Source organism: Oncorhynchus tshawytscha, linkage group LG02, assembly GCF_018296145.1.
Source record: "Oncorhynchus tshawytscha isolate Ot180627B linkage group LG02, Otsh_v2.0, whole genome shotgun sequence".
In the NCBI taxonomy this organism is placed as follows: domain Eukaryota; kingdom Metazoa; phylum Chordata; class Actinopteri; order Salmoniformes; family Salmonidae; genus Oncorhynchus; species Oncorhynchus tshawytscha.
This window is the reverse complement of record NC_056430.1, coordinates 26,242,840-26,266,347: the sequence shown is the minus strand read 5'-3', so window position 1 is coordinate 26,266,347 and position 23,508 is coordinate 26,242,840. Positions and strand designations below refer to the sequence as shown.

Below are 23,508 nucleotides of genomic sequence, written 5' to 3'. Positions count from 1 at the left end.
CAAGATAATCCATCCACTTGACAGGTGTGGCAGGTCAAGAAGCTGATTAAATAGCACGATTACACAGGTGCACCTTGTGCTGGGGACAATAAAAGGCCACTAAAATGTTCAGTTGTGTAACACAATGCCACAGATGTCTCAATTTGAGGGAGCGTGCAATTGGCATGATGACTACAGGAATGTAGTCAACAGAGCAGTTGCCAGATAATTTCTAAAGCATAAGATGCCTCCAATATCACTTTAGAGAATTTAGCAGTACTTTCAACCGGCCACACAACCGCAGACCATGTGTAACCATGCCAGCCCAGGACCTCCACATCTGGCTGATTGGCTGGGCCTGGCTCCCCAGTGGGTGGGCTTATGCTCTCACAGGCCCACCCATAGCTGCACCCCTGCCCAGTCATGTGAAATTCTTCAATTAGGGCCTAGTTAACTTATTTAAATTGACCGATTTCCTTCTATGAACTGTTACCTAGTAAAATCATTGAAATTGTTACATGTTGCTTTTATATTTTTGTTCAATATAAAATCCAACATTCAGTAGAGCAAACCCACTATGGACTCAGATTAGAGAACTGTTTCTACCGGATACATGGAGTGCGCAAAAAAAATAATTAAAATAAAATAATAAAAAGTGATTAAGCTATCGGCAACAATTACTACCTTGAATTGAAATGATTTAATTATCCAGCAGAAAATGTAATCTGTGTATTAGCTCTATTCATGCCAATATTGAATCCAGTGGCATGGGGTTGGATTGATTTATTTTGGTATACAAGGGATGACCTGGTTTATAGAACTTCAAAACCATGGACTTTTGAAAAGAAGCCACAACAAAAATCAATTGTGTACAAGAATCATGTGCAAATTTGTTAAATCACGTACCACAGAAACAAATAACAGTTTGAGACCAATTGCAACATTGACAAAAGGAGTCCTTTTTGATCAAACTCAAAATATGAAAATGTACCAGATGCATTATCAAGCAAAGTCACACAGAATGTCTTATCAAAAAGTTAAGATTTTAGCATGAATGCATTGTGTAACTAAGAAACAATCCTACATGAAAATGTATAACTGTCATATGGTAGAGGCAGGAATAAAAGCATAGTAGTTGACATACACGTAAAAGTGAAAGTGTACACGAGAGAAGAAATGCAATCATGTTTGGCTGAATCGGAAGTGCAATAATTGTGAGATTTAAAAATAATTGAAAAAGAATGACTAAAGGACAGATTCAACCAAACCTGTCAGGGCAATCTTCATGTAGTATCTTTGTTTGTATAGCCTTCACACATCTACATCTTATTCTGAAGTATCTATGTTCCATTGCCAAAATGATTATTTTATTTGAACAAAGGAAACAGGTGTGATTTATATGAAAGACAACCCTTAAACATCTTGGTTTTAGCTAGATGAAATTTGTACCAACATTTTGGGTCAAATCCTGACTTGAGATCTACATGCTTTCCACAATGTTGAGGAAATCTACCATCTCAAGTTAGGAATCACCCTGGAGTGACTACAAAAATTCTGACATACACACAAAAAAAAAACATCTAACTTACGGCAGGTTAGGACAAAAATAATTCCAACTACCTTCTTAGGGTTTGAGGGACGTAGTTATGAATAGACATAAACGTTTAAATCCATTCTTCACAGTACCAAGGTTAAATCTGGCCAGTATTGATGAAATTGGGGGTAAAGGCACATATTATCCATTAGGAATCTAAAATGGCATACACACTGCATAATAAAACACACCACGTATGAGGTAAGTGCCTGTAAAATAAGCTTTTGAGAGGAAATGATCAGTGCATATAAGTGATTAGAAACCATAGGGTTACCCAATGGAGGGTTACTGAGAATGCCTGTTGAAAACCATTAGAGGCCACCTGAACCATGATTATCAAAATAATGTGCAATACCCAATATTTTCTTTGCTTCGATAGTGTTTTCATACAAAAAAAACATGAGTAACTATCGGAACGACTGCCTCTTTGACCCAAGGCAAAACAATCTTAGCTTAAGAGACATAGATAATAGGTGAAAATTATATCTAACACACATCTAGTGTCATTGTCTCTGGGTTTGCATAATAGTAGACGATTACAGTCAATACGGATGGCTAGAGGGGGGATCCATTCAGTGATCCTATAGGTAAGTACCACTCACTGCTGAACAAGAAACAACTATGGTCTCTTTGACCCCTCTAGTCCTGGATGAGAGGAAGCTATGTCCTGGACTTGTAACTTAAATCACTAAGGCTGCTCCAACAAGACTGTACCAAAAATGTGGCATCTGCAACAGAAAGCAGAATAACTGGGGCATCCATCAACACTGCTGCCATTCCACCTTCCAGACAGTACGTCATGAGAGCACGTTCAAATGTGTGACATCTTAAAACTCAAAAAGGCAGCATCCAACATGGCTCTTTGACACAAACATTCATAGCTTCCTCTAGAATGAGAGGGAGGAAGGGGGGGGGGTGGAGGGAATCAGGGGGCGTCATTCACCTATTCAGTTCTCAAGCCCTAGATATGGTCCTTTTTCAAAATCATAGTAGCAAATAGTCTCTGCGTGACTGAAATAATCTAAATATACAAGAAAGCATTTTTGGCAGAGTGGTTTGGCAGAGCTTTATGTGGGGGCTTGGATGTGCTCCTGAGACGTAGTCCTATAAGAGGCACTTCTGTGGTACTGTGTGCTCTGAGGAAGAGAGAGCTCCACCTCCACACTCCTCCCCTCCCTGCATAGGGAGTTGTGTGCACAGTCACTGGCTGCTGTGACAGACCTGGTCGTGGCACTGTAGACAAGTCCTCCCCTTTGCCCCAAAACGACCTGGGGGGGGGGACATCTACAGAGACTAAACAGACATCAAATAAAAAAATAAATTGTATTCGTCTCATGTGCCAAATACAACAGGCCTTACAGTGAAATGCTTACATTACTCAACAGAAAGGATATGCATCCATAAAGAGGAGCTCATAGACTTGAACATGTCGGTGTCTGAAAGTCTGCGAGCTCACGGTTTAGAATTCATGGGTCAGTTCGTTGTCAGTTCACAGTATGTCTGAGGTCACTGTTAGATATCAGGTCTGTGAGATCGCTTTCCAAACATATCTCTGTGAGCTCACTGTTGACATGCATGCCACTAAGGTCTGTCAGACAATCTGTAGCTGATCTCTCACCGGTGCTATAGTGTTGTTCCGGGGGCCAGAGGGCTTTGCTCAGCCTCTTGGTGAGGAAGACTGAGGAGTTGTGGCTGGTGAGGAAGACTGAGGAGTCCTGGTTGTTGATAAGGCTCTCCAGGGCTGTGTCCTCATGCTGGCCTCTCTGCTCCCCATAGGGCTCCTTGGGAAGGTGGGCCATGATGTCAGAGAGACCCTTGTCCAGGGGTCATCCTCGGCCAGGTAGGCGTAGTACTCCCGGGTCCGAGAGTACCTGTTAATGTTGTCGTAGCAGTCCGAGCAGATGACCAGCAGCCCTGCACCACCTGTTGAGGACAATCTATTTCATCAAACTCTTGCTTTATAACAAACCCAACTATCTGATGGAGACATAGACCTTTCAGCAAAGCCTTTCAACAAACTGATGAAAAAGCCATTTAAGAGGATACATACAAGAGATGAATAAGTTGTTTGTTGGTTCTCATAACTAAACCGACCTGTCGACACCACAGCTAGTCCCTCACGGGGCTGCCCAGGATGGAAGATGCTTTGTCCCATGAACAGAGAGCCCACGCGGCAGTGCAGCATCCCGTTGGCCTCGGTGTCCACCTCACTGCCTGTGTCACTGTAGCACACACCTGGACAACACACAAACAGGATGGTGACTCACTCCACCTTCTTTTCACTGGTCAGGTGCAATGGTTGACCAGTCATTTAAAATTCAGAATAAGTTCAAGTTAGTTGGGAACAGATCTATGAACTGATATATAAATACAATAATTGACATCAATCCATTTGTTTCAATTTAAGCTATTACATAAAATACTTGCTAAAAAGAAGAATGCTCAATATATGAATCATTGAACAGTCAGCCTTGTGCAGACTCTGCCACGAGGAAACAGAGTCAATACATCATCTTTTCTGTCCATCGGTGGTTCGCTTTTTAAATTTGATTTATTTCACCTTTATTTAACCAGGTAGGCTAGTTGAGAACAAGTTCTCATTTGCAACTGCGACCTGGCCAAGATAAAGCATAGCAGTGTGAACAGACAACACAGAGTTACACATGGAGTAAACAATTAACAAGTCAATAACACAATAGGAAAAAAAAGGGGAGTCTATATACATTGTGTGCAAAAGGCATGAGGAGGTAGGCGAATAATTACAATTTTGCAGATTAATAACACTGGAGTGATAAATGATCAGATGGTCATGTACAGGTAGAGATATTGGTGTGCAAAAGAGCAGAAAAGTAAATAAATAAAAACAGTATGGGGATGAGGTAGGTAAAAATGGGTGGGCTATTTACCGATAGACTATGTACAGCTGCAGCGATCGGTTAACTGCTCAGATAGCAGATGTTTGAAGTTGGTGAGGGAGAGAAAAGTCTCCAACTTCAGCGATTTTTGCAATTCGTTCCAGTCACAGGCAGCAGAGAACTGGAACGAAAGGCGGCCAAATGTGTTGGCTTTAGGGACGATCAGTGAGATACACCTGCTGGAGCGCGTGCTACGGATGGGAGTTGCCATCGTGACCAGTGAACTGAGATAAGGCGGAGCTTTAGATGACCTGGAGCCAGTGGGTCTGGCGTCGAATATGTAGCGAGGGCCAGCCGACTAGAGCATACAAGTCGCAGTGGTGGGTGGTATAAGGTGCTTTAGTGACAAAACGGATGGCACTGTGATAAACTGCATCCAGTTTGCTGAGTAGAGTGTTGGAAGCAATTTTGTAGATGACATCGCCAAAGTCGAGGATCGGTAGGATAGTCTGTTTTACTAGGATAAGTTTGGCGGCGTGAGAAGGAGGCTTTGTTGCGGAATAGAAAGCCGATTCTTGATTTGATTTTCGATTGGAGATGTTTGATGAGTCTGGAAGGAGAGTTTACAGTCTAGCCAGACACCTAGGTACTTATAGATGTCCACATATTCAAGGTCGGAACCATCCAGGGTGGTGATGCTGGTCAGGCGTGCGGGTGCAGGCAGCGAACGGTTGAAAAGCATGCATTTGGTTTTACTAGCGTTTAAGAGCAGTTGGAGGCCACGGAAGGAGTGTTGTATGGCATTGAAGCTCGTTTGGAGGTTAGATAGCACAGTGTCCAAGGACGGGCCGGAAGTATATAGAATGGTGTCGTCTGCGTAGAGGTGGATCAGGGAATCGCCCGCAGCAAGAGCAACATCATTGATATATACAGAGAAAAGAGTCGGCCCGAGCTTATGGAGTCAGGTCCAGGAATGGTTGTAAGGTCACAATGTCAGAGTTCAGATAGACCTGCAAACTGTATTGTTAGGGGATCTGAAAAACCACGATCAGTCAATGGGAAATATCGTTATACTCTTGGGTAAAGTATTGATTTTTAGGGCAATATTGGTAGAAAGAGGAAATTAGGAATACATGCATATTTAACTACATGAAGTAATGTCCGTTAGTTTACTCCAATCAGGGTAGGGATGGGCGAAGAGAAAAAAAAAAGTATATATTTTTTTATCATCACAAAAATAAAAGGGGGATTAGAAATGATGCAAACAATTAAATCGATAACCAAAAATCCATCTGCAATATTAAGCTGATCTACCCCCTAAAAAAAATATCAGAATAACAGTCGGACTGAGTACAAAAACAGATAATTACATTGTAATGTCCACAGATGAAAGGGCCACAGATGAAGGAGATGGATGGTGAATCTGGGAAGTAAGTATAGTTAAAGTTACCATCAGTTCCCTTGTGGACGTAGCCAGTTCCCTTGTGGACGTAGCCAGTTCCCTTGTGGACGTAGCCAGTTCCCTTGTGGACGTAGCCAGTTCCCTTGTGGACGTAGCCAGTTCCCTTGTGGACGTAGCCAGTTCCCTTGTGGACGTAGCCAGTTCCCTTGTGGACGTAGCCAGTTCCCTTGTGGACGTAGCCAGTTCCCTTGTGGACGTAGCCAGTTCCCTTGTGGACGTAGCCAGTTCCCTTGTGGACGTAGCCGTTGGACAGTGGTGGCATGAGCTGCTGGTGGCTCCCTGCTTCAGAGTTGCTGTATCCCTCCTGACGCTCAGACAGCGTTCCCTGAGAGGATAGGTAGCTGGGGATGTCTACCGGCAGCTTCATCTCGTCTGAGTTGGTGATGCTGTAGTCCTCGCTCTTCCTTCGCATGTGGTAGATGACGATGACCCAGACCAGCGAGGTGCCCACCACGCAGCAGACCACCACGATGCCCACCGTGTTCCAGCTATCCTGGTCGTAGCCGCCCGCAGTGTCGCAGTTGGGAGACACGCGGAGGTAGATGTGGCCGCGCTCCGTGCCCAGCGTGTTGGACATGATGCACGTGTACTTCCCTGTGTCCGCCGACCCCGCATCCATGATGATGAGCTGGTTGGTGGCGGCAAAGAAGTGTCGCTCGGTGAGGACCAGGGGCCCGTCATCCTTGGTCCAGTTGAGGCGGGGTGCTGGGCTTCCGTCTGCGATACACTAGAGCACTGCCGTCTCCCCATGAGCTACCGTCCTGTCCTCCAGGGGACGCATGAAGATGGAGTTTCTGGGAGGAGAGCGATTTACATTTAACATACAGTAGTTCACATTCAATTATCATTTATCAAATTATAAACAGATGTGATTCATAAAGAAACACGAAGGTCAGTAAACTATGCCGGGCAGGTAAGAATGAAGCTCACCTAGCACAGTGAGTGTAGCGTTGGCAGACATGCTCCCTGCAGCGTTCTGGGCTGTGCAGCTGTACACTCCCATATCCTCTGTCTTTACATTGGCAATGAAGATGATGTCATCGGGCAGCAGGGAAGTCTGTGCCCCAGTCTTTCTGCCAGGCGATCTGGGGTGATGGGTGACCCTCGGCAGCACACTCCAGCCTGGCTATGGTGCCCGTGCGGATGGTCAGGTCCATCGGAGTCTTCAGAAAGGACGGCAGCTCTGAGGGAGAGGGGAAATGAAAATAAAGAAGTTAAGAAATGGTTGAAGACAGCTTTCAATAGATGTCTATCAAAACAACCATGCAAGCTCAAACTTCAACAGTTAAATGCCAAGGAACAAGTCAGATATTAGTCAGTAAAAACTCTTCAGGAGAGAAAACCAAAAGTCTCTTCACCATTGACTGTGAGCTTGGCCCTGTTAGAGTAGTTAGAGCCAAAGTGGTTTGAGACAACACACTGGTAGCATCCCTCGTCTGTGAAGTTGACGTTGAGGAGATACAGCACGGTGGTGAAGAACAGCTTTCCCTCCTGGTAGCGGGCGCAATTCTGCACCTCTGCATCGTACAGCACCTCCCAGTCCTTCCTCCAGGCCATGGCCATGGGGGAGTCACTGCTGCTAGATGCCAGGCAGCTCAGAGTCACATTGGTCCCACACAGGGCGGTGGCGGTCTCAGGGTGGTCAGTGATCCGGGGCTTTGGGAAGTCATCTGTGGGAAATAGTGGACAGAGGGGGCCATGATATTAAATAAATAAGTTATGGGATAATTGTTCCAGTACGTGAGATCTGGTCCAGACTAGATAAAGCAGGGTAGGTAGCTAGGTGACTGACCACAGACCAGCTCCTCCAGGCTGACAGACAAGATGTTACGGCCCAGCAGGCTGGCAGGGTGAGCACACATAGCGGAGACAGACTGCAGGAAGTGGTTGTCAGTCAACCATGGGCCCAGCCACTGCAGTTGGCAGTCACACAGCAGGCTGCTAGTATTCAGAAAACTGAGGACAGGACACAGAGTCATAATATCACATTATTCCATCATTCTTGAATTTGTGAATGTATTCTATACAGAAAATATTGTAAAATCTGCCACAAGGACTCCCAAGACACCACCTCAGAAATTAGTACTTCTTACTCACAACACGTTTAAGTTCATGTGAGACAACGAATCAAGGTGGATGGACATGATCCCATTCTTGCTCAGGTCCCTGTTGGTGAAAATAAATATGAATGAAGTGCTGCGTTAGCACCATGACACTATCAAAGTAGCATCTTATGATACAAGCACAATAAAACAGATGCACTGGGGTAATCAGAAACATCTCTCTCGGTCTTGAAGTGTTAGCTGCTGAATGTCTTAATGGAGACCAACCATCCCTCAGAGTGGCTTGGCTATGGAGGTACTTACAAGTGCTCTAGTTCCTCCAGACTCTCAAAGGCTTCCTTTGTGATAGATTTAATATTGTTCTGCTGTAGAATCATGGGGAATAAACAGATTAAATATGCCAACAAATATTCTGCCAATATCAGTATCCATAGCAACAAAAGTAATATATTATGCAGAACACCCTTACAATGTGTTCAGCTTCTTCATTCCAACAAACACACCAATGGAATTCTCAATGGCCCAAGAGATCTCATTATTCCGTATGTCTCTGAAACGCAAACAGAAATGTAAGAAAAATATATATTTTCCCCAGAATAAGAAGCACAAAGATCACCCTGGTCTGCATTGCTTGGTGACAACAATACAAGACAGATAGAAGTTATTTTCTGCTCCGGGTGTCCAAACCAATGTGATTCATTTGGCAAATGTGAAGTGGCATACTTTCCAGAGTGTCATAGCTCAGTGCTATCAGGGATACACGCTGCACCGGCAGAATAGAACAGCACACTATGGGACGAGGGGGGGCAGTCTGTGCATATTCGTAAACAACAGCTGGTGCACGAAATCTAAGGAAGTCTCTAGATTTTGCTCGCCTGAAGTAGAGTATATTGTGATAAATTGCAGGCCACACTACTTACCTAGAGTTCTCAGCTATACTTTTCGTGGCTGTTCCATTTACCACCACAGACAGATGCTGGCACTAAGACCGCACTCAGTCAGCTGTATAAGGAAATAAGCTAACAGGAAATGACTCACCCAGAGGAGGCGCTCCTAGTGGCAGGAGACTTTAATGCAGGGAAACTTAAATCAGTTCTACCAAATCTCTATCAACATGTTAAATATGTAACCAGAGGGGAAAGAAAAATCTAGATCACCTGTACTCCACACACAGAGACGCATACAAAGCTCTCCCTCGCCCTCCATTTGGTAAAACAAACCACAAATCTATCCTCCTGATTCCTGCTTACAAGCAAAAATTAAAGCAGGAAGCACCAGTGACTTGGTCTACAAAAAAAATGTCAGATGAAGCAGATGCTAAACTACAGGACTGCTTTGCTATCAGACTGGAACATGTTCTGGGATTCTTCAGATGACATTGAGGAATACACCACATCAGTCACTGGCTTTATCAATAAGTGCATTGAGGACGTTGTCCCCACAGTGACTGTACGTTCATACCCCAACCAGAAGCCATGGATTACAGGCAACATTCGCACTGAGCTAAAGGGTAGAGCTGCCACTTTCAAGGTGCGGGACTCTAACCCGGGAGCTTACAAGAAATCCTGCTATGCCCTGCGACCCACCATCAAACAGGCAAAGCATCGATACAGGACTAAGATTGAGTCATACTACACCGGCTCTGACGCTCATCGGCTGTGGCAGGGCTTGCAAACTATTACAGACAACAAAGGGAAGCACAGCCGCAAGCTGCCCAGTGACCCGAGCCTACAAGACGAGCTAAATCACTTCTATGCTCGCTTTAAGGCCAGCAACACTGAGGCATGCATGAGAGCATCAGCTGTTCCGGACGACTGTGTGATCACACTCACGTCGGCTACGGAGAGCAAGACCTTTAAACAGGTCAACATACACAAGGCTGCGGGGCCAGACGGATTACCAGGACGTGTGCTCCGGGCATGTGCTGACCAACTGGCAGGTGTCTTCACTGACATTTTCAACATGTCCCTGATTGAGTCTAATACCAACATGCTTCAAGCAGACCACCATAGTCCCTGTGCCCAAGAACAGAAAGGCAACCTGCCTAAATGACTACAGACCCGTAGCACTCACGTCCGTAGCCATGAAGTGCTTTGAAAGGCTGGTAATGGCTCACATCAACACCATTATCCCAGAAACCCTAGACCCACTCCAATTTGCATACCGCCCAAACAGATCCACAGATGACGCAATCTCTATTGCACTCCACACTGCCCTTTCCCACCTGGACAAAAGGAACACCTATGTGAGAATGCTGTTCATTGACTACAGCTCAGCGTTCAACACCATAGTACCCTCAAAGCTCATCACCAAGCTAAGGTACCTGGGACTAAACACCTCCCTCTGCAACTGGATCCTGGACTTCCTGACAGGCCGCCCCCAGGTGGTGAGGGTAGGTAGCAACACATCTGCCATGCTGATCCTCAACACTGGAGCTCACCAGGGGTGCGGGCTCAGTCCCCTCCTGTACTCCCTATTCACCCACAGCTGCATGGCCAGGCACGACACCAACACCATCATTACGTTTGCTGACGAGACAACAGTGGTAGGCATGATCACCGATGAGACAGCCTATAGGGAGGAGGTCAGAGACCTGGCCGGGTGGTGCCAGAATAACAACCTATCCCTCAACGTAACCAAGACTAAGGAGATGATTGTGGCCTACAGAAAAAGGAGCACAGAGGACGTCCCCATTCTCATCGACGGGGCTGTAGTGGAGCAGGTTGAGAGCTTCAAATTCCTTGGTATCCACATTAACAACAAACTAGACTGGTCCAAACACACCAAGACAGTCGTGAAGAGGGCACGACAAAGCCTATTCCCCCTCAGGAAACTAAAAAGATTTGGGTCCTGGGATCCTCAAAAGGTTCTACAGCTGCAACATCGAGAGCATCCTGACCAGTTGCATCACTGCCTGGTACGGCAATTGCTTGGCTTCCGACCGCAAGGCACTTCAGAGGGTAGTGCGTACGGCCCAGTACATCACTGGGGCTAAGCTGCCTGTCATCCAGGACCTCTACACCAGGCGGTGTCAGAGGAAGGCCCTAAAAATTGTCAAAGACCCCAGCCACCCCAGTCATAGACTGTTCTCTCTACTACTGCATGGCTCTCTGTTTATCTTATATGCATAGTCACTTTAACTATACATTCTTGTACATACTACCTAAATTGGCCCGACCAACCAGTACTCCCGCACATTGGCTTACCGGGCTATCTGCATTGTGTCCCACCACCCGCCAACCCCTCTTTTTATGCTTCTGCTACTCTCTGTTCATCATATATGCACAGTCACTTTAACAATACCTACATGTACATACTACCTCAATAAGCCTGACTAACAGGTGTCTGTATACAGCCTTGCCACTCTTTTTTCAAATCTTTTTACTGTTGTTTTATTTCTTTACTTACCCCCACACACACACACACACCTTTTTTTCCCGCACCATTGGTTAGAGCCTGTAAGTAAGCATTTCACTGTAAGGTCTACACCTGTTGTATTCGGCATACTTCACTTTGAATTGATTTGCTCCTGCAGTTCTGATGAGGGGATTAATTGGCTGTGTTTAGCATTGAACGGTTCATGGGTCCTTCTAAACCCACAGAGGGCTTGTGTTCACAGGACGGGTCATGGGCGCTTTTGTTTCTCCTTGCTCATGCCTGGGTGGATCTCAAAGGGCCTTCTCTCTAATTCCCCCTGATACGGACAGCCCAGGGATGTGTGCTGACCCAGAGCCCTGACCGCTCTCTTTATGCAGCTCAATGCCTTCTTGGAACTCAGCATGTCAATGAATGTGTTAGTGCCCACTCCTCAACTTCCCAGAGGGATTTTGGATGAAAAGGTAGTATTTTGTTAATTGAGCCTTTCTGGTATTCTTCATGCCTCAGAGGTCTTAAAAGCTAAATTATGTGAATGAGGGTTTCTATACTACATGTTCTCGTCGTCATGTCTTTACATAAATGTTCTACTTACTATACTGCAGTTTAGTGGTCTACCGTACAACAATGTAATAGAGTACCAGTACACTAGGGTACTACTAATTCAACAAAACGAAGACACGACCAATCTGATATATAAAAAAACAAAAAAAGGTTTTAATAGAGTGGTGTGAGGTCCTTACAATGAGCGCAGATTGGCCAGACTGCTGAAAACTCCCTCTCCCAGGTGGCTGATGGTATTCTCTCCTAGGTTCAGGTTCTCCAGAAGGCCCAGTCCAATGAACACAGTCTCCTCCAACCGGGTGAGGTGGTTGAAGGACAGATCGCTAAGGAGGACATCCCCAAGAAACAAGCTTGGACAATGGTCTTCGGCAATCATACTGTACTAAAACATATTGGCCCCTTTAAGAATGAGCTGAAATCCATGTGTTAACATAAACATAAATTATCTGCAATACACCCTCCCCAAGTCCCAAATAGATACTGGTCTTTTAGCTTCATAAAGGGGTAACAATAAACCCTAACGCATCCCCGTCTCCAACAGTGGGAGAAATGTGGGGTTTGGGTTAGAAAGAACTCACAGCTCCTCCAGTTTTTGGCAGAACTCCCAGGCGTCTGGTCGGATGATGCCAATGGTGTTCTGGTTGACCCGCAGAATATGCAGCATGTGTAGGCCATACAGCCAGCCTTTGTTGACCTCCGTCAAATTGTTGTGCTCCAGCTCTCTTAGAAAACATACAATTATTTTGTGTCCAATAGAAATTAATGGTAAATAATGTAGTGTAATTTGAGTCACTTTTACATTAATGTGGATACTACCATGATTACGGATAGTCCTGAATGAAATCGGGAATAATGTGCGAGAAAGTTACAGATCACAAATATCATACCCCCAAGACATGCTAACCGCTCACCTTTACAATAACAGGCGAAGTTAGTATTTTTTAGGGGGTGGGGGGGTGCATCTAACTTTCTCACTCATTATTTACGATTCATTCAGGACTATCCGTAATCATTGTAGCATCCACATTAAATTTGGAAATGTTTAGAAACAGAATATATTCTTATTAACAAAATGTAACACATTATTTACCATTAATTTCTACTGGACACAAAATAATCTGAAACACAACCAAAACAAACAGCAAATGCATCCAACAAGTTTGTAGTGTCACAAGATTTATGTAATCATTACGTTCTAGGAATATGGGACCAAATACAAAACTTCAAACACTTGTGGTCCCTTAAATGGGAGGACTATGTATAAAAAGTGCTGTAATTTCAAAACTCTTCACCGGATATGGATGAAAATACCCTAAAAGTAAACCTGACAGTCTACACTTTAACCTCAGTCATTGTATCAAAGTGCTGGAGTCAAAACAAGTGTCAGTGTCCGAATACTTTGAGCTCACAAGGGTTGGACGATGTCTGGAATGCACATCATCCCATCCAAACATTTTTGATATACGATTGTATCGTCAATTTTTATTTTATGGGGTGCATCGTTGTGTTGCCTAGCAACGCAGTAACCAATCTGTAATGCAACCTGTGTCAAGCATAAACCTCTGCTCATTAGACTACATTGTGGAAATCATACCGATAGTGTATTTTCTTGTGTGCAAATAATTAAATAAATATAAACCAATCAATATGGTGATATATGATACCGATCACTTTGAATGGTGATTTGGAACCAAACGTTGTAGGCCTACAGTGTGATACGAGATCCCTTTCATTGGTGATTGCGGACAATTTCAACTGAGATAGAGTACACTTTTTCACCATAGCAGACGTTGCTGGAAAGTCTTCTTGGGAGAGCTAAGCAAACAGTCACTCAGTGAGCAACAGCAGGCTAGCACAGGAGGAGATGATGACACACTGGCATGGTGGAGGGGGAAAAAGGGTTGACTTCCACTCTTGGACAACGTTGCCCTAAAATACCTCTGCATCTGTGCAAAAAAGCGTTCCGTCTTAACGTGTTTTCAGTGGGCCTAAAGCATGTAATATTGTTACTCCACAATCTATTAAAGCCAGAAAAAGTGAACAGGCTTGTGTTCCTTGCCAGAAACATTTAGAAAGGTTAATATATAATGAAAAGAAAAACAGTCTGCAAGGTTCTTCATTGCACTTTATTTGTTTAATTTCCAAAGCCTGTATCCACAGACACCTCTTATTTTAAATAAATGTAGCCTAGGTTAGAATATCTGTTGTATACCGTACACTTTTTTGCACTGTAATTTGTGGTTAATTTAGAACTTATTTTGTTTACTTCATTTATTGTCATTTGTAGCCCATCCAAATGTGGGTTATTCTTTTTATAAGCGGCATTTGTTTATTGTTCCTGCTTATCGAAAGCACTGCTGTGGGAGCTTATGTAATGAGCGCCACAGGTGATCAGCTCACTGGTCACCATAGTAACACCCACCTGTAGCACCCGCTCCAGCAGGTATATTTCACTGGTCATCCCCAAAGCCAACACTTCCTTTGGCCGCCTTTCCTTCCAGTTCTCTGCTGCCAATGACTGGAACAAATTGCCTTATATCTCCCTCTCTAACTTTAAGCATCAGCTGTTAGAGCAGCTTACCGATCACTGTACCTGTACGCAGCCAATCTGTAAATAGCACACCCAACTACCTCATCCCCATATTGTTACTTATCCTCTTGCACCCCAGTATCTCTACTTGCACATCATCATCTGCACAGTTATCACTCCAGTATTAATGCTAAATTGTAATTATTTTAACTCCATGGCCAATTTATTGCCTTACGTCCTTACATTTGCACACACTTTACATAGATTTTTCTATTGTGTTATTGACTGTACGTTTGTTTATGTGTAACTCTGTGTGGATGTTTTTGTCGCACTGCTTTACTTAATCTTGGCCAGGTCGCAGTTGGACTTGTCGCAATTGGCCTACCTGGTTAAATAAAGGTGAAATAAAAAAAATGCCCATTGCGCAATTCAAGGATATGAATAAACACCTCAGTGCTTGAGGCGTCACTACAGACACCCTGGTTCAATTCCAGGCTGTATCACAACCGGCTGTGATTGGGAGTCCCATAGGGTGGCTTTTTTTATTATTCCAAAATAATATAAATATCTGTTTAGAAGTTTAACTTGTACGAGTTACATTTACTTCACATTTTATTGAATTACATGTTTTATTTTGTGTAGGCCTATATTATTGGCTGTTTGGTTTGCAAGGATTTTCTGGCGGCACACAATTTATTTTTCCTACAGCTTTGGTCAGGTGGAGGCCAGAAACGTATAAAGTTTGTTTAAACTTCCCATTCGATTATTCTATTTCTATTATTCCCATTCTATTGCAATTCTTGGTTCTCTCCCTCATGTTTTTATTTAGGGTCATCAAACATTTGAGATAGAACTCTTTTACTGGGCTCCTAGATTAATTTGAAAGTAGATCATGAAATATATGCTTAGACCAACAAGTAATATTCAAATAAAATAGGGATTGGGAGAAAAAAAGGGAAATTAAGCTCATACAACAAGCCAGACAAAGGCGTGTCTGTGGTAAAAAGCCCATGATCATCCGACATTGGCAAGATGAGCGAGATAAATGTTCTGACATTTTGCACTCTCCACCCCATCTACAATATACATACATTGTAGGCCTACTCTTGCATTATGTTAAATAGTAGGCTAAGTCTACCTACATATTTATTGAAAAAGGCTATGACAAATAGGAATAGGTAGGTAATTTGGCTGCGAGCTGCACTGTTGTGCTCTGCCCGACTACGGTCGGGCAGACTACGGTGGTACCAGTCATGTTCAAATATGTAAGAAAAAGTTATAATATATAAAAACTATCGTCTGTCACATCATGTTGTCGTCGACAATGTCTGTCAAACATAGTTGATTTCCGATTGTATCGTAATATCACCCAACCCTTAGAGCTCACCATCTCATCGGTGTCGTTTCTAATTCGAGCAAATGAAGCATAGTGGGCAGAACAAGCAAGGAGGTGGGCATAACCAAGTACAATCTAGCGAGAAAGTATTGGCGTTTGTAACACTCCTAAACAATGCAAATGTTTTTTACTTTGGCAAAGGGTCAAGTCTACTAAACTTAGTGCACTCTGTTCGTAACATTGGAGTTTTGGGAAAGAAAACTGAATTGGGAGCAAACGTTTCAAAATGAGAACATTTGCAGAATGTCGACAAAGTATTATCTAGCTCCATATTCACTGGACTTCCTCTTATCACCATATTTGATGAACAGATGCTTCAGATTTATACATCCTTTGAGACATCTGGCTCCTCCTATCTGTGCAAATACTGTACTGATCTTTCTTATAAAAGACGAAAAGGCAGAAGAACTCACAGCTCCTCCATGTTGTTGAGCCCAAAGAAAGCACCGTCCATCAGCTTTGTGATGCCATTCCGCTGCATCTTCAGTGATTTCAGTAAGTCCATCCCCTTGAAGGTCAGGCTGTCCACCACCTTGATCTTGTTACGCTTTAATTCCCTAGGGAAAAAGAAATCTGAATCAGGCAGTTTAGAATACATTTTTTCAACTACTATAAAACAGTACTACATACTGAATCTGTGAAATCTAAAAATGCACAATCACGAATGCAAATTGTTTAAAGAAAATACATTTAACTAAAGATAGTCCCTCATACAAAAGTATTGAACACATTCAAAAGCTTAACATATGTAGACTAAATCATGTAAGAAACCAACCATCTAGCGAGGGTCTGGAAATTAGGTTTGCACACTGCTATGGAAATGGAAATACACTGCTCAAAAAAATAAAGGGAACACTAAAATACACATCCTAGATCTGAATGAATTAAATATTCTTATTAAATAGTTCTCTTTACATAGTTGAATGTGCTGACAACAAAATCACACAAAAATTATCAAATGGAAATCAAATTTATCAACCCATGGAGGTCTGGATTTGGAGTCACACTCGAAATTAAAGTGGAAAACCACACTACAGGCTGATACAACTGATGTAATGTCCTTAAAACAAGTCAAAATGAGGCTCAGTAGTGTGTGTGGCCTCCACGTGCCTGTATGACCTCCCTACAATGCCTGGGCATGCTCCTGATGAGGTGGCGGATGGTCTCCTGAGGGATCTCCTCCCAGACCTGGACTAAAGCATCTGCCAACTCCTGGGCAGTCTGTGGATGGAGCGAGACATGATGCCCCAGATGTGCTCAATTGGATTCAGGTCTGGGGAATGGGCGGGCCAGTCCATAGCATCAGTGCCTACCTCTTGCAGGAACTGCTGACACACTCCAGCCACATGAGGTCTAGCATTGTCTTGCATTAGGAGGAACGCAGGGCCAACCGCACCAGCATATGGTCTCACAAGGGGTCTGAGGATCTCATCTCGGTACCTAATGGCAGTCAGGCTACCTCTGGCGAGCACATGGGGGGCTGTGCGGCCCCCCAAAGAAATGCCACCCCACACCATGATTGACCCACCGCCAAACCAGTCATGTTGGATGATGTTGCAGGCAGCAGAACGTTCTCCACGGCATCTCCAGACTCTGTCACATGTGCTAAGTGTGAACCTGCTTTCATCTGTGAAGAGCACAGGGCGCCAGTGGCGAATTTGCCAATCTTGGTGTTCTCTGGCAAATGCCAAACGTCCTGCACGGTGTTGGGCTGTAAGCACAACCCCCACCTGTGGACGTCGGGCCCTCATACCACCCTCATGGAGTCTGTTTCTGACCGTTTAAGCAGACACATGCACATTTGTGGCCTGCTGGAGGTCATTTTGCAGGGCTCTGGCAGTGCTCCTCCTGCTCCTCCTTGCACAAAGGCGGATGTAGCGGTCCTGCTGCTGGGTTGTTGCCCTCCTACGGCCTCCTCCACATCTCCTGATGTACTGGCCTGTCTCCTGGTAGCGCATCCATGCTCTGGACACTACGCTGATAGACACAGCAAATCTTCTTGCCACAGCTCGCATTGATGTGCCATCCTGGATGAGCTGCACTACTTGAGCCACTTGTGTGGGTTGTAGACTCAGTCTCATGCTACCACTAGAGTGAAAGCACCGCCAGCATTCAAAAGTGACCAAAACATCAGCCAGGAAGCATAGGAACTGAGAAGTGGTCTGTGGTTACCACCTGCAGAACCACTCCTTTATTTGCGGTGTCTTGCTAATTGCCTATAATTTCCAACTGTTGTCTATTCCATTTGCACAACAACATGTGAAATTTATTGTTGCTTCCTAAGTGGACAGTTTGATTTCACAGAAGTGTGATTGACTTGGAGAAACATTGTGTTGTTTAAGTGTTCCCTTTATTTTTTTGAGCAGTGCAGTTTGACTGAAGCAGAACATTGACTTACAGGAACTGCAGCTGGGGAAGCCTGAACACTTTGTATGGTAGCAGTGTTATTCTGTTCCTGTTTAGCTTCAGAACCAGCAGGGAGCTGGATATGTTGTCAAAGCAGCCAGGTTCAAGGACACTGATCTTGTTATTGCTTAAATTCCTGGGAGATAGAGATGCAGAAACATTCAATCAGGAAGGGCACTCAGTTTAGTTTTACATTACACCTGCATGTATACATTCCAAACATTTTAAGGTCTTTATTTTGGATGAAAAGTCACATTAATAAGACAATAACAAGTAAAAGTAGAACACACCCTTTTGGTTGTAGCTGAAACAACCATCTCCTCCCTCCTTAGAAGTTGTCTACTATAGTTGGAAAACAATGCCACAGGCAGGACTCACAAGTATTTCAGCTGCATGGTTGGGAAGGCTCCAGCCTTGATCTCTGAGATGGAGTTAGATGACAGGTCAAGTGTCTCCAAGGAGATGTATGGATGCAGCTGATGCATCCACAGCTCCGAGATCCGGTTGTGGACCCTGTGCACAATGAGCAGTAATGTACATAATAATCAACATTGATCTACATAAATACACCATCAATGTGTATTTATGCCCAAACCATGGCATAAAGAATGCAGGGTAAGACAGAAGTCCCCCGGCCGGTGATTCCTTTCTTCCAAAACCTCCCAATTGCATAGTGATGGGAAGTTCAGCTCTTTTTACTGACTTATCAACTCATTCAGTCAAAATAACAAACCTTTCAACTAATTTCATTCATTTGAGTCAGTCATGCCCATAGCATGCAAACAATGAACTGACAACTCGAAAGTCATGTCATGATTCTACAAGCCTCTCGTTCACCATAGGGGACTTATTGCAGCTGTCATTCGTGACAGACGCGTAAAACATGTGCTTTAAACAATGTACATTTGTTGATAGGCATGCAAACAAATAAGATTATTCCTTGATACATTAGAAACGAGGTTGAGACCAGTTGTGATTGCAACTGGACTAGGTTGTGAACGACACTTGGCGGAATGCATTGCTTGACTGAGATGAGGGTGATAAGAACAATGCCGTTGGCGAACTGCAGCCATCCAAATAATTCCTTCCAAAGTTTGTTGAGCAGAGGCTGTGTATGTTTTGGTTTTACAAAGCTGTGTCCAAAACCTTCAATTAATTGCATTCATTCTTGTACCATGTGATTAATTGTCAGTTCTAAACATGCATTTTTCTTCTCTATGCTCATGATCTATACTGAACAAAAATATAAATGCAACATGCAATCATTTCACAGTTCATATGAGGAAATCAGTCAACTTAAATGAATGTATTAGGCCCTAATCTACAGATTTCACATGACTGGGCAGGGGCGCAGCCATTGGTGGGCCTGGCTCACCAATCAGAACGAGCTTCTCCCCATAAAGGCGCTTTATTACAGACAGAAATGCTCCTCAGTTTCATCAGCTGCCCAGTCTCAGACAATCCCGTAGGTGAAGAAGCTGGATGTGGAGGTCCTGGGCTGGCGTGGTAACACATGCCCTGCGGTTGTGAGGCCGTTGGACGTAGTGCCAGATTCTCTAAAACAATGTTGGAGGTGGTTTATGGTAAAGTATTTAACATTCAATTATCTGGCAACAGCTCTAGTGGAGATTCCTGCAGTTAGCATGCCAATTGCACACTCCCTCAAAATTTGAGACATCTGTGGCATTGTGTTGTTTGACAAAACTGCACATTTTGTCCCCTGCACAAGGTGTACCTGTGTAATGATCATGCTGTCTAATCAGCTTCTTGATATGCCACACCTGTCAGGTGGGTGGATTATCTTGGCAAAGGAGAAATGCTCACCAACAGGGATGTAAACAAATGTGTGCACCAAATATTGGAGAAATAAGCTTTTGTGCGTATGAAATATAAGACCCCAGAAATGTTTCAGTTCATGAAAAATGGGACCAACAATTTACATGTTTCGTTTATATTTTTGTTCAGTATATCTTCCTTCGAGTATATGGCAGACAGTTGGTGGTCGAAACAAGTCTCTGGAGCCGCTGAGCCGGAGAAGCGTGTATTAATCCTGCTGTAGGACTCATTGTGGCCAGCACTTGCAGGTCAAACAAACTACTTCAATGAAGGAGTTGCTCAAAAAAACAAATCATGACTCAGTAAAAAGAGTAGTTTCTGAACTGCACATTACTACTATGGCAAGCATACTACGACAGGACACCTAGGAATCACATCACACAATTTACAGAGTAGGAGAAAAAATGTTGACTTAAAATGAGTGTTCTGATGTTTGGGGTAACTTCTCCAAGGTATGGAACAGTTGTCAGATCATTATGATTCATAGTGCTGAGAAAGATTCCATTAGTTATTACAGAGAATTCCATGGACACCTTTCAGTGGACCTTTCAGCTGCTTTGGCATCTTTCCAAGAAAAACTCAAATGATCTTCGTAGGCTAGGTCGTAGCAACCTCATGATGAGTGTAGTGAAATTGGGTGTCATGAAGTAGCCTAATTCTATTGATGTTACATTAAGCTGGGAAAATGGAATATGAATGACAGGCACTTAACGCCACTGATCTGGATGAATCATTCAATACCGCCTATGCACACACTTGCCTGCATCTAGTTGATCTAGGGTGTAATTATTAGTCCAAACAGTTATAGTTTCTATTGGACAAATTCAGGTATGTTTATCCCTGTTTCATTCTGTTTGCTTCCGTTTAAGAAACATTTTAAGAGAATCTGCGTAATTAATACCTGAATACCCTGATCACACAAACACAGTTCACTTCCAAAGCAGCCACATACAAACATCATGATCACTTTGCTAGTTGTATAATTCATTCGACATCTACGTGCTCTCCTCCTCACCATTTCCTTTCGCTTGTGGACTTCAGTGCACAACACAGCTGTCTGTGACCAGGCGAAAAAACCTTTCCAAGCCAAAACGTTATACCCTAACGGCTAAACACAGTCTACATCATCATATTAGCTAACGTCATAACCAACATAACTACTAGAACTAATGTGTTAGTAAACCCGCTACAATCATGCAGTACAGTTTACAGCAGCAAGCAGTTTATACCTGCGGGCCCGGTGCCAATACATTTATAAAACCAAAAGTTTACCTTGACTTGGAAGAGTTACGGTGCTGGATAGCTTTGGCCAGCTAGCTAACATAGCACCCCTCTCTGTTTGGGTAGGCTAAACGAGCTAGCTGCTTTCGCTAACTAAGTAAGTGAAAGTTAATTAAATACAAAATATAGCTAGTGCTCTCTCCCTTTTGCTTCTTCATTTTTTTAAATAAATACATTTGTTCCAAACTGTTCAACTATTGTCTCTCTGAGTCAACTTACTCACCACATTTTATGCAGTGCAGTGCTAGCTAACTTTAGCTTATGCTTTCAGTACTAGACTCAAAATCTGATCATTTGAGAGGACAACATGTCAGTTCATGCTACAAGAGCTCTGATAGGTTCGAGCCGGACGTCATCATAGTTACTGTATAAGCCTTTGGGTGAGAGTATGAACCATGAGTCTCACGTTTTGTATTGAAGTCAATGTACCCAGAGGACGGAAACTAGCGGTCCTCTGCATACACCATGGTGCTATCCCAGAGATTGCGGTTGAGGCTACTGTAGCGCGTCATTGCAAAACAGTGCGTTTTAAATCAATTATTTGGTGACTTTAATATATTTTGTATCGTTTTCTGTTTCACGGTTTAAGTTTCTGAAATTCACTTAGGATGGTCCTCCCCCTACTCCTCTGAGGAGCCTCCAATGATCCATATATATAGCTAAAGAACTTGACATAACGTTAGACCTCGCTAGCAAACTAAGAAGGCCAGGTAGCTTGAAGAGCCACTGCAGCTTGTAAAGAAAGGTGCTAGCTTGTTACCGATAAGCTAGCTAATATTGGGCTACTTACAGACGAGTTATCCCATGAGGTGGATCCAGGGGGGGCGCTGACAACCTTTTCCTATTGCAATCCAGGATTTGGATTTCGTCTGACCCCCTTGGACAAGAGCATGAAGCAGGGCAGGAATCCAGTGCCCAGCAGGCACTCAAACTCAACAACAAGAGCCGGGGGGTTGGGCCAGCCTTCCGCCATTTTAAAAGTCTAACTATCAATACGTGGCTAGTTAGCTTCTGACAATTATAAATGTCTAACCAACAACACCAACCGATTCATATAACTTCATATTAATAAAATAAACCCCCTCTTTCACATGAGTCGCATAACATTGCGAAAGTTTTTCTTCCAACTTGCCCATGGCAGCCCAGAACGGATTTTTCCTCCTTTCCCTTAGAATTTCCTTCCGCTTCCAATTTCATCACAAATCCCAAGATAAGTGGCTAGCAGCTAGCGTTCTTAAAGGAGACCTGCATGTCGATGTTTCCACGGACCAAGTTAATTTGACTTCATATCAAACATGTGGATCGTACAAAGTGTTCTGACTAAACATATGAATTATCTAGCTACCAAAGTATGATTATTCCGAAATATGTTTCGAAGGAACAACAATAGCGATAAAATATAGTGAATCCTGCCTCTTTAGAGCATGTTTACAGCTGTCCTATTGGTCAGTATGCATGCTTCTTAATTATTTTCTCTTAACTGATTCGATTTTCAATAATAAATAGCTAGGTACTGGTTGAGAGAACGTCAAAAGCTCTCCTTTTCTCTAAAAAAAAAAGAGCTCATGTCATGCATACATTTATTTTTGATGTTTTACAAAAGTAGAAGTTGTAGACCAGTCTGGGCTGGGCTATATTATTATCCCGATAATAAGTCAAACTCAATCGGCCTGGCCCCGGGCCACATTCAGTTGCAAAACGTTCTCGAACGTTGCAGATAGCAAACCATGAATAGAGCATTAGTGATTCCTTATTTGCAATGTGGTTTTAAAGCATTTAGTATTATTCTGTATGTACATTCGATACACCAAATTTAGTGTATGTTACCTTTTGTATGGTATGTATTTCACATTTTAGTCATTTGGCAGATGCTTTTATCCAGAGCGAGTGTATACATGTGTCAATTTCTTATATTTTAGGATTTGCAATTCGTACAATATGTTACGAATTGCAATACGGACAATATGTTAAGAATTTGTTGTGGCTAACGTACGTTAGCTAGCTCTAGGAGTTAGGGTTAGCTAACATGCTAAGTAGTTGCAAAGTTACTAATTAGCATGAGGTTTGAGCATGCTACCTTTGGGTTACTAGACAGGTATTATATACCCTACCTACATATCTTTCATGTTTGCCTTTAATAAGTAACCTATCTTATGTAACCATACGA

General features: G+C 43.3%; 1 pseudogene; it reads right to left on the bottom strand.

Annotated features, from left to right (window-relative positions):
- Nucleotides 1-49: 49 nt before the first annotated feature.
- On the bottom strand, nt 50-22,793 carry LOC112218789 (annotated as a pseudogene).
- Between the last annotated feature and the right edge of the window lie 715 nt (nt 22,794-23,508).